A 12,640-nucleotide genomic window follows, 5' to 3' on the forward strand; every position below is an offset into this window, starting at 1 on the left:
ATTGTTTTAGTCTATATTGAAATCCTCATTGTGGAAAAAGCAGCCATTAGGTGGCTGCAAACAGCTCCAACAGACTCATGTGCTTGAGCCATAGGAAAAGTAAAGCCTGAAAAGTCATCAGGAAAAGCATGAACAAACTTAAAACCACCCGAAGAAAATTTAAATTTATTGAGCCTGTGACTATGACAATTTTCATTATTTTTGCAAAGCTTTAGTAACCAGTGCTAAGAAAAGTTACAAAGAGTAGACTAGGAACTTGTGAGAACACCACTGACTCAATAGAAGCTTAGTATCAATGTGCTCAACTTTGAAGTTTTAATAACATTTGTACCATTGTGAGGTCTAGTCTTTCTTTTTTTTATTCTTCTCTCATACATTACATCCTGACCACAGTTTCTCCTCCCTCTACTCCTCCTAGTCCCTCCTCCTACTTTTCCTTTCCCCCAAGGCCACTCTTCCTCTGTTTCCCTTCAGAAAAGAACAGGCCTCACAGGGATATCAACCGAACACAGCATAACAAGTTACACTAAGGCTCAGCATAAACCCTCATATGAAAGTTGGACAAGGCAACTCAGTAGGAGGAAAAGGGTCCCAAGAGCAGGCAAGAGAATCAGACACCCACCACTCCCACTGTTGAGAACACCAAGCTACACAACCACAATGTCTATGCAGAGGACCTAGCTCAGACCTATACAGGGTCTATATTTGTCATTTCAATTCCTGTGAGCCCCTAGGAGCCCTGCTTAGTTAATTCTGTGGGTCATATTCTTGTGTTGTCCTCCACCTCTCTGGCTCATACAATCCTTCCTTCCCCTCTTCTTCGGGGTTCCCCTGGCTCTGCCTAATGTTTGACTATGGGTCTCTGCATCTGTTCCCATCAGTTGCTGGATGATACCTGTCTGACTTAATACCATGACAACTAGGTGTTTGATTATTGATAGAAGTCACTGAAAATAGCAAGTTTTTTTTAATCATTAGAGAATAAAGGAACAGTAAAAAGCAATTTTTAAGTCATTAAAAACTAAATATTGTTTGTGAGTTTACCTATTAAGTGGGAAGATGTTAGCTTTAGAAAAAGGTGCCGGGCGGCGGTGGTGGCGCACGCCTTTAATCCCAGCACTCAGGAGGCAGATGCAGGCGGATCTCTGTGAGTTTGAGGCCAGCCTGGTCTCCAAAGCTAGTTCCAAGAAAGGCGCAAAGCTACACAGAGAAACTCTGTCTCGAAAAAACCAAACCAAAAAAAAAGAAAAGAAAAAGGCAAGTCCTGGTTTTTACAGTTAAAACTTTTAGAAGCCTAGTCAGAATTTGTATTTTCATAAGTCAATGAGAAAAATAAAGTGGTCACAACTCCTTTATTATTTTTTTATAACTTGTTATGGATGACTAACAAAGTCTATAAAGGTCTTCACAGGTTTTTTTTGTCTTTTAGTAGAAGAAAAACAAACAAAAAGCCAACACCTGGAGTGTGTAAGACCAGGGACATTTGCTTATTTACTAACTTGCTTTAAGCCCTTGTGGCAGGGTCTGAGAGCCTGTTAGACTTCCATTTAGTTTTTATTAACTGACTGAGGGCTGACAGAAAATTGAGCTTCGGTTTTCTTAAGAGACTCACGTAATTTATCTTCCCTTTAAAAGCCTCTAATTTGAATCATCAGCAAGCAATGTGTCCATCTTTTTCATCTAAAGGTGAAAGCAGACTTTTCAGCTATGGATGGCCAGCCAGACAGCCTGGGGAGGAGCTGGTGGAGGCCCAATTGCTGCTGTAGTGGCAGCTCACAGGACTGCTGAATTGTCTGATGAAGACAGGACTGTAGTTGGTTACTTTTGCTCTTTTGGGGAGCCCACCACCCAGTTCCCAAATAAATCACACATGGAGGCTTATTCTTAATTACAAATGCCCAGCCTTAGCTTAGCTTGTTTCTATCTTAAATTATCCTGTCACCCTTATGCCTTGAGGCTTTTCCCATTCTCTTACTTCTGTAAATCTTACTCTTACTCCATGGCTGGCTGTGTGACTGGGTGGCTAGCCCCTGGACTCCTCCTCCTTCCTCTCTCATTCTTTGATCTCTCCCAGATTTCTCCTTCTGTATATTCTCTCTGCCTGCCAGCCATGCCTATCCTTTCTCCTGCCTTGCTGTTGGCCGTTCAGTTCTTCATTAGAATATAAGATATTTTAGACAGGCACAGTAACACAGCTTCACAGAGTTAAATAAATACAACATGAACAAAAGTAACATACCTTAAAATAATATTCTACATTACAGGACCTGGGACAAGGAGGCCCTACAGGAATTGTACGTGCATGGTGTGCCCAGAAGTGAACATTTTCAAGCTTGTTTTAATAATGTCTTTGTTCCACACTCTTTAAGTAACATTCTGTTTTGTTTTGTTTTTTGAGACAGGGTTTCTCTGTGTTGTTTTGGTGCCTGTCCTGGATCTTGCTCTATAGACCAGGCTGGCCTCAAACTCAAAGAGATCCACCTGGCTCTGCCTCCCAAGCGCTGGGATTAAAGGTGTGCACCACCACTGCCCAGCTAAGTAACATTCTTAACTGCTGTGTGTGCACATGACACAGAGGAGACAGTGAAATCAGATAGAGAAGGTACTGCATGGACGTACTTCAGGGGAAATCACGCTCTTTCCTTGTGCTGGAAGTTGAAAGAGAATCACTGGACTTGATAGGGAGAAATAAGGCAATGAAAGTGAACATTCAAGGGGAGCTTTCAAGGCACAGAACCCCAGCTCCTGGGATGGACTTGCAGGTTCGACAGATCTGAGATGCCCAAGTTGCCCTTTTCCTGGGGACCTCTCCTCCACCCTAGGCAGGTGAGGTGGGAGCTTTTGGGTGACTTTCAGGCCCCTATCACTTTGGGCTACTGAGATGCCCAGAATCCACATCCCAACAAGGGGTCTTCCTCATGAGCTCCTGTGAGTTCAGGCCTTCCTTCTCTCACACAGTGTACTCCAGAAGCTTCACTAAGGCATTAAAGGCTCATGTGATTTCACATGTTCCTCACATGGTCTTACGTGTTCTTCACATGTTTACATGGTCCCACATGTTCCTCATGTGTTCTTCACCTGGGGCACCAAAATGCTCAGATTCTATGCATTAGTGATGAACTCTGAGTTACTAATAGTGCACTGGGGTCACATGAAGGAAAGAAACAAATGCACTTCGCTCCAAGTCGTTTAATCAAGAGCAGATTCAGATTTGAATTCTCTTCTTCATGCTCCCCATGTCTTCCATCGTCTGTCTGTCTATCTGTCTGTCTGTCTGTCTGTCTGGTGTAGGAGTCTGAATCTATTGCACCGTTCCCTTTAAAAGCAGGTTAAACCAACAAGACAGCAGTCACGTCCTAAGTGACCTCAAGGTGTATAATTAACTCAGCTGTGAGGTCCAACAAAAGTTCTAGGCTCTTAGAATATAAGCGTTACTTTTATAACATTGCGTTCTCACAATAATTAAGGGAGGCTCACAAGAGACCCAAGAGCATGTTTTAACTAACAAGCTCCTTGAGCTAGACAGCACTCAGGGAAAGTGGGGGCAAAGGCAGACAGCATGCACGGTGTCTGTTGGTAGGAAATGATTTCTTTAATGCATGCTAGTTCATCTTTATCAGCAGCTCGTGATCCACATAGAATGCTGGATGTGATCTAAGTAGAAAAACAACAAGCAAAGCTATCCATATCTATTCAAGTTCATGTCCCATGCACCACTTCTTTGAGCACCACCAGCCAATCACTGGATGCATGAGAGAGCCTTCATAACCTGTGAAAGTATGTCATAAAGTATCGATGTGTTACAAAATCAGAGCCACAGAGGCAAACCTGACAAGGAAAACCCTGAATTCTAGCTAAACCGGGTCAAGTTGTCCACATAAACAGACACTTCTCCGTGGGGAACTAGATACTTTTTCTTTACCTCTTCTATTGTCTGTTTGTCAACACGGAAGGGTGTTCTAAACTTGGTAATCTTTCCATTCTTTTAATTCAACATAAAATGATTAAGGAATCAGAATCCTTCACCAAATTCACAAAACTCAGATCCAAGTACCTGTAACTCAAACTAGTCCAGTGGCCTTTCTGAAGGAATCCTCCTAAATCTTGCCCAGTTGACTTCTCTATCTCTGTCTCCATTGAAACACTCCTAAGATGGGAGCCTTTACCACCCCTGTTACAGTCTACGGTGACAACGTTCTCCTGCAGAGGTGGCTCTCTCTTTGGAGACAGCATGCAGATTAGCTGGGCCCTTTCCTAGGGTCAGGTTTCCCTTTCATCTAATTTCAAGCACAGGCAAGACCACTAGCTGACTTGGAAATCACTGACACTGTTACAGTTTTCTAAGCAGACATCAAGGAAGCAAGAGAGCAGTAAAGATCTGGAAGATCCTAGAGCACTGGTTCTCCACCTTCCTAACCCTGTGACTCTTGAATACAGCTCCTCTTGCTGTGGTGACCCCCAAATGTAAAACTATTTCATTGCTGCTTCATAACTGTAATTTTGCTACTGTTATGAATTGTAATATAAATATCTGTGTTTTCCAATGGTCTTAGGTGACCCCTGTGAAAGGGTCATCTGATCACCTAAGGGGGTCACGACCCCCATGTTGAGAACCACTGTCCTAGAATCTTCAACAGGGCCGACTGGTGAAGGACTAGTGCATGAAATCAGGATGCAAAGCCCTAAAGAGGTGGCTGTTTTTTTCAAATGTTCACATTTCAGTCCTTCCACCCACAGTATAAAACATACAAAGAAACAGAGAAGCATGACCCAGTCAAAAGAACAAAATCAATTAAGCCTAAAATAAATGCAGATCTCTGAGCTACCTGCTACAGAATTTAAAATAACTATCATAAAGCTGCTCAATGAACTAAGAGAGAATAGAGACATAAAAACAAATGAATCTGGAAAATGCTGTTTATAAATGAGAATATCATCAATGAGATGTAAATTTATAAAAAGAATTGAGCAGGAATTCTGAAGTTATATATATCATTAAGTTAGACAGTGTGAAAGAAATGGATAGATTCCTAGAAATGTATAACCATCAACACTGAAGCATGAAGACCTAGAAATTCTGAATAAGTCAATCTTTAATAAGTCATTAAATAAATAATCAAAAACCTCTGTACCAAGAAAAGCCTATGATGGGGCCAGTGAGACAACCCTGAATAAATTTCCTACTGTGCAAGTCTGACAGTCTGAAGTAGACCCCCAGATCTCAAGGTACCAGCTCCCAAAAGTCGTCCACAGACCTCCACACATGCACTATAGCATGTGCACACTTACCCATAACACACACATACACACACAACCACAGTAATAAGAAGTGGTGTGGAACGAGGCAGCCGCGCGGCAGATGCCAACATGGGCCGAGCAGCAGACGCCAACATGCAAATCTTTGTGAAGACCCTGACGGGCAAAACCATCACTCTTGAGGTCGAGCCTGGTGACACCATTGAGAATGTCAAGGCCAAGATCCAAGACAAGGAAGGCACCCCACCAGACCAGCAGAAGCTGATATTTGCTGGCAAGCAGCTGGAGGATCACCTCACCCTGTCAGATTAAAACATCCAGAAAGAATCCACCTTGCACCTGGTGCTACGCCTGCATGGGAGCATCATCAAGCTGTCCCTTCGTCAGCTTGCCCAGAAATACAACTGTGACAAGATGATCCCCCACAAGTGCTATGCTCACCTGCACCCCCTTGTGGTCAACTGCTGAAAGAAGTGCGGCCATACCAACAACCTACACCCCAAGAAGAAGGCCAAATAAAGATGGGACCGTACCTGGCCTATGACCCTGGGACCAAGTAAAATCCCCTACCATCGACTGGAGCAGTTAAAGAAAAGAAAAGAAAAAGAAGGAAGGAAGGATGGAAGGAAGGATGGAAGGAAGGAAGGAGAGAGAGAAAGAGAGAGAGAGAGAGAGAGAGAGAGAGAGAGAGAGAGAGAGAAAGAGAGAAAGAGAGAAAGAAAGAAAGAAAGAAAGAAAGAAAGAAAGAAAGAAAGAAAGAAAGAAAGAAAGAAAGAAAGAAAGAAAGAAAGAAAGAAAGAAAGAAAGAAAGGTAGGTGTGGGGAAGAAGGGAGAACAGATAGTTTCTACCAAACATTTATTTTTTTCAAATGAAGATCTTTTAAAAAAAAAATTAAAGAGGATTAAATGTTCAAACACTTTCAAGCTTATTTGGTGTGACCAGAATTATTCTGGCACAAAAACATCACAAGAAAAGCAAACTATAGATCAATACCCCCCAATGAACAATGACAAAAACCTCAACAAAAAATCAGCAGAGTGAAGTAGGCATGGAGGATATGCCCTTAATCCTAGTACTTGGAAGGCAGAGGCAGGCCAATCCCTATAAATTCAAGACCATCCTGATCTACACAGTGAATTCTAGGACAGCCAAGGCAATGTAGGCAATGTAGAAAGAGCCTGTCTCAAGAACAATAGAAAATTAACATGGTGAATTCAAGTCTATGCAAAGGATTACAGTCAGGTGACACCCACCTGTACTTGATAGGTAGAACCAGATAAGTAGTTCAAGCCTAGCTTTAGCTAAATATCAGGACCTTATCAAGGTCCAAGTCTTTAAACTAGTACTTGGGATGCTGAAGCAGGAGAATCACAAGTTTGAATGGCCAGCCTGGGTAACTGAGCAAGATCCTATCCCATACACTAAGACTGTCTAGAAATATTAGCTCAATGGTAGAGCATGTATAAGGCCCTGGGTTCTGTCTCTATACTGCAAAGAGATTCTCTACCTCCACAGAATGAGAATGAGTCATAGTATGGTGCTGTGGTCTAAATAAGAAATGTCCCTACAACCTCAGGTACTTACCACTTGGTCCCCAGGTGTTAGTGCTTCATGTTGTGGTGGAATGTGTGAGCCCTCAGCTCCCTGCTCCATCTGCCTGCTGTTATCCCTACCCACAACTATAGACTCACCTTCTGGAAGCATAAGCCAAAATAAACTCTTTCTTCATTAAGTCTTTTGGTCTTGGTATTTTATCATAGCAATAGAAAGGCAACTGATGACAAGAAGGTTCAACATTAAAAAAATTAATCAATGCAAACACAATGAAGGACAAAATGACAGGATCATCTCAATGCAGAAGAGCATTTGATAATAATTGATGCCTCTTCATGATAAAAATCACTCAAAATACTAAGATTTTTTTAAGTACCTCAATTTTTTAAAGCCATTTTGAAATACCCCAATGATAGAAGAATGAAACATATTACTTTAAGATTAAGAAAAAATGTTGTGTAGCTGGAGTTTTTTCTCTCCAGGTCCTGCCAAGCCCCAGCAGTCTGACAGCCCACTTATAAAATAAACACACAGATGCTTATATTATTTACAAACTGTATGGTCATGGCAGGCTTCTTGTAAACTGTTCTTATATCTTAAATTAACCCATTTCTATTAATCTGTAAGTTGCCATGTGGCTCATGGCTTACTGGTACCTTACATCTTGCTTGTCATGGCAGCGGCTGGCAGCGTCTCTCTGACTTAGCCTTCCGCTTCCCAGAATTCTCCTCTCTCCTTGTCCTGCCTATACTTTCTGCCTGGCCACTGGCCAATCAATGTTTTATTTATTGACCAATCAGAGCAATTTGGCATACAGACCATCCCACAGCAGGTTACTAATGAAGTTATTAAAAATGTGAGTCTTTTGAAAACCCAGTCTTCCCGTGGTACACACACATCAAGGCTCTCAAAATCCCTCTACATCTTGCTTCCTCTAAAGCAGGAGTAACCTAACTACATCTTCAAGATGTTTAGCCACAAAGGGATGTTTTTAACTGTCATTAGTTTTCTTGGTGGTCCCATGTCTAACTTCATGACTAATCAACCTCAATACTCACCAAAGAGATCTAGAGATTCAATGCAATTTTACCAAAATCCAATGATAATATGCACAGAAATATAAGAAGAAAAAATACTCCTAAAACTTGTGTAGAATTACAAAGGACACTGGGCAAAAAGAAAAAAACTGGAAGCTTTAAAACAACTGACTTCAAAACATATTATAAAACCACATTAACTAAAACAGTACGACACTAGCATGAAAACAGGTATATAGGTCCACAGAGCACACTAGAGAATTGAGAAATCAGTCCACTCATCTGTGACAAGGCAGCAAAAGCACAAGTTAGGAAAGTCTTTATTAAATGGCGCTCATCAAATTCACTGCAAGAAAGAACTACCATGATGTCTAAGCCATAAACAAAAGCCAACAACTCAAAGTGAGTTAATAATTTAAATATAAGATATGAAACTATCAAGAAGAAAACAAAAGAAATATTTCAGAACATGAGTCTGGGCAAAAGTGTTTTGGGCTGTGGTTCCAATGGTGCAGGGTAAAAAGTGAACAGCTGACAAACTGATTTCCATCACACTCGAAAGAAATAATCCAACTTAATGGCCCCTGAAATGCCAGAATGCAGTAGAGGCAGGAGGATCATGAATTTGGGACCAGCCTGGCCTATGTTACAAGACCCTGTCTCAAGAAAACCAAAGGCTATAGGAATGTAGTTTCACAATAAACCATTTGCCTAACCTGAGCAAAGCCCTGGATTCAATCCCAAGCACTGTGAAGAAGAAAAAGAAATTGTCCATACAGCGAAGAAACACCTACAGAATAGAAAAATTGCAAACCATTGATCTGACAAAGGATAAAAATCCAGAGGATACAAGGAAAACAAGAGGGTACGTGAAAAAATATTCAACATCACTAATTGTTAAGAGAAATGCAAATCAAAATTACAAGATTCGCCACACTCAGTTAGATTGACTTATCGAAACAATAAAATAACAAATACTAGTGAGGATGCAGAGGAGGGAGACTCCTTCACTGTTGATGGGAATATAAAGCAGTTCAGCCATTATGGAAAATGAACTACCATGTGATCCCCTAGCATATCCCCCACACACTCGGGTATGTGACCATCAATATGTCAGAGAGACATCTGCACTCATATACTTATCGTAACACTATTTACAGTGGTCAAGATATGGAACCCACCTAGGCATAGACACACAGTGGAATATTTTTCAGCCATAAAAAGGATGAAATTCAGGCATTAACAGTCACGTGGGTGGGACTACAGGACATTGTGTTGTATGACATAATCAGTCACAGAAAGCTATGTTCGCGCTTATGCGTGAAAACTGAAAAAATGAATCTCACCGATGTACTGTATGGCCTGGGAAAGATGAGGAAGTGAGGACAGGATGGCGAAGCAGCACAAGAGTGAAACTTGACAGAATGGATAACTTCTACATTCTGTCAAACCATGGGATAACTGTGACCGACAGCAATTCATTGAATATTGCAGAAGAAGCTGTGCATAATGGCTTTATAACCATTTCCTTACTAACACCTCCCTTCCTGAAGGAACAAGGGGGCACCTGAGACTCGGGGAGCAAAGGAAACTTACAAATTTCAGAAAATAGAACAGTCCTAGCTTCACAAGGCAGGGAGCTCCAGGGATGCAGTTGCTGTGAGCCATCGCCATGCTGAGATGGGCCTGTGGACCATGCAGCTGCCTTTGAGTCATCTCTATTCTGGAAAGAAACCCAACACATTCATTCATCTGCCACTAGGCTCCGGTAGAACCATCACTTTGTCCTCCTCTAGCTGGGGTAAATAAATGCTTGTTCCAATGTCTCCAGAGAGTCACACTAGAGCGGTGCACATCTGTAATCCTAGCACCAGGGTGGTGGAGTCAGGAAGATCAGGAGTTCAAGGCCAGCCTCATATATCAAGTTTGAGGCTACATGTGGCTTAGACTCAACAAAACAGTATCATAAGAAAGCCAAATCGTTAGGGGAGAGGTTTTCCAATGTCCCCAACACCAAAAAATAACAAATGTGTGGGGGATGGCATGCCAAGTACATTGATCTGATCTTACTTATTGTTATATGGATTTACATGTCACTTTGTATCCCAAAAATATGTAAAATTACTATGTGCCTATTAAATGTAGTACATTTATTTATTTATTTATTTATTTTTTGAGACAGAGCTTTACTATTTAGTCCAGCCTGGCTTTGAACTGATGATCCTCCTGCCTCAGCTTCTCAAGTGCTAGGATTACAGGTATGGGAGTCAATACCTGAAGTGACAAAGACAGTGCCATCTTGTCCAGACTCCGTTTTATGTCTGCCTAGACAGTCCTCAGACTTCTACCTCTAATAGCCACATCTGCCTTAGCAATGGTTTGGGGACCACCCATGACCCTGAATCATGGTCCAGATGTGTTAACCAAAATAATTAATGTTTGTGCAAGCAAAACCTAGAACTAAAATAACTAGAGGACGTGTAAACAAGAAGTAATTGTTGTGTTGTGTCTGGAAATACTGCTAAGCTCTGCAAAAGGACAGATGCTGCAAGGTTACTCCGACCCCCTCTAAAACTGATGCCGTGGTGGTTTTTGTCTTTAAAACTGCTGTGCTCCTGAGCTTCAGGACCAAGGTACATTTAGAAGCCATTAGCCTGCTCTTGGTCTGGTCACTATTAAAGGACTCCTACATTCTTAACTGGCTTAATTAATGTGGTTGTCAGGAACTATCTCTCATAGATCATTTCACACCCAACAAACTTTATTTGAAAAAGAATCTGTGAAGCCCTTTAAGAACCTGATAAAAATTGTGGTCCCTCTTGCCAAAAGAAAAAAAAATGTATAGATACTGCATCAAAGGGATGTCCTTGGGAGGAAATTCATAGGTAAGAATCAAGAGATGAGAACAATAAAGATCAGAGCAGACAAATAATAATGGTATCTGTCAGCACTCAATCCTGCAAGACTTGTATTACTTAGGTCTTCAGATCTTCAGATTTTTTGGTTTGGGCCTAGTGCCTGCTCTTCCCCTTCATATTGTTGTTTCTCAGATTGAGAAGTCAACTAATATGAAAATTTAGGCCAAGGGCTCGGTGCTAGAGTGGTTATCTAGCAAGAATGTGAGGCCCTCGATTCAATCCCCAATGTCACAAAAATAAATGAATAAATAACTGAGCAGAAAGCTGGACAGCAATTCAGTGGCAACAAAGGTGCTGTCAGTTCCACCAGGTTTTCTGGAACTGGGGCGACCATTCTCAGCTGCCCTGAGTTTTGTGGAGGGTAGAATGAAAGGGTGGACCTTATTCTCCTGTACCAACTAGTCAATGGGCATAGCTGCTCAGAAGGTGTGTAACCTTGGGCAAGAAAATATCCCCAGGGTCTGGGCTAAAAGCCACCATCAGCTATACTTAGAGCAGGTAGCAGGAAATGTAGCTTCCACAGCAGTGGGTGTGGGAACACTTGTGACCAGTCTCTTATTTCAGCTCAGAAAAGCCCAATATTTTTACTTGTGTATGAGTGTCCTGCCTTCGTGTATGTCTGTGCACTACACGCGTGACTGATGTCCCTGGAGTCCAGAAGAGAGCATGGAATCCTCTAGAACAGGAGTTATAGATGGTTGAGCAAACACATGGGTTCTGGGAATCAAACCCAGGCCCTCTGGAAGAACAGCCAGCACTCTTAACCACTAAGTCCCCAGACCCCCAAATTTTAAAGTCATGTTTTCCTGTCTGCATCTAATACTTCTTGAGGAACTGAGCTCAGCCCGTAGATCATCCAGGCCAGAGACAGAGCTGCCCAACAGAACCCTTAATAACGGCCTGACAGCTGACCTTCTCAAAATTGGGAAGTCCATTTCTGAAAATAGTCTCTCGAGACCCCCAGGAGCAATGGGGTGAAAGCAATCAAGCAGTACACTGTGTCACTGTACGGCCTTTCCATTTGTCACACAAATTGTAATGAAGACTTATTTCTTAATTTCCATTCCGGCCGTCACACAATTTGCAGCCTCTGCCATGTTTACATGCACCATCTGGAGGGGCTAATGAGACAGTGAACACCAGAAATCACAACTTGCTTTGACTAAACTAAAAGATTGTTACTGGCAAGAAAATGATCTGGTTTTTTTTTCCTGGAATTTCGAAGAGATTAAAATGAGTCTTCCTGAGGCTAGGGTAGAAATATGCAAAGCTAATTTTAATAGAATGAACCTGGAGGCAGCTGGCCATCTGAATCAATTCAGAATAATTCAGTCATTACTGCAATGGTCTCATGATGGAGAGTCTCTTCTGACATTGGAATTCTGAAAAATGATTACCTAGACTATACATGAAAGTCACAGAGGGTCCCAGCAGACCAGAGAGGGAACACACAGGAATGCTGAATGAGATCGAGTTTAAATACTCAGGCTTTACCCTCCCATGACCTGGGCCCTTCTTTGGAAATGACTTTGATGACTCTGGGCGAGTTACATACCATATTTAGATAGCAGATGCCTTGTGCATAAAACAGGAACTGAATGATAAAATTATCCTCAGAATTAAAAGAGAAATGCAAGTGAATAATAGTGAAGTATTTGAGTATGTCACCAAGAAACACTTCAATGTTTGCTCAATTTCCTGTCCTTGGAAAGTGTGCCTAAATAAATAGAATATGTGCACATGAGCACGCGCACGCGCGCGCGCGCACACACACACACACACACACACAAAGTGCAGGCTAGTCTGGGTCAGAGTTATTCTGGTGACAGTAACCAAGAACAACATGGGTGAACTGCATATGTTCACAGTAAGTG

At 41.8% G+C, this 12,640-nt stretch overlaps 1 pseudogene; it reads left to right on the forward strand.

Annotated features, from left to right (window-relative positions):
* The first annotated feature begins 5,384 nt into the window (after positions 1-5,384).
* LOC102927601 (ubiquitin-ribosomal protein eL40 fusion protein pseudogene) lies at positions 5,385-5,775 on the forward strand (annotated as a pseudogene).
* The last annotated feature ends 6,865 nt before the right edge of the window (positions 5,776-12,640 follow it).

This window comes from Peromyscus maniculatus, chromosome 2 (assembly GCF_049852395.1).
Source record: "Peromyscus maniculatus bairdii isolate BWxNUB_F1_BW_parent chromosome 2, HU_Pman_BW_mat_3.1, whole genome shotgun sequence".
NCBI classification, from domain to species: Eukaryota; Metazoa; Chordata; class Mammalia; order Rodentia; family Cricetidae; genus Peromyscus; species Peromyscus maniculatus.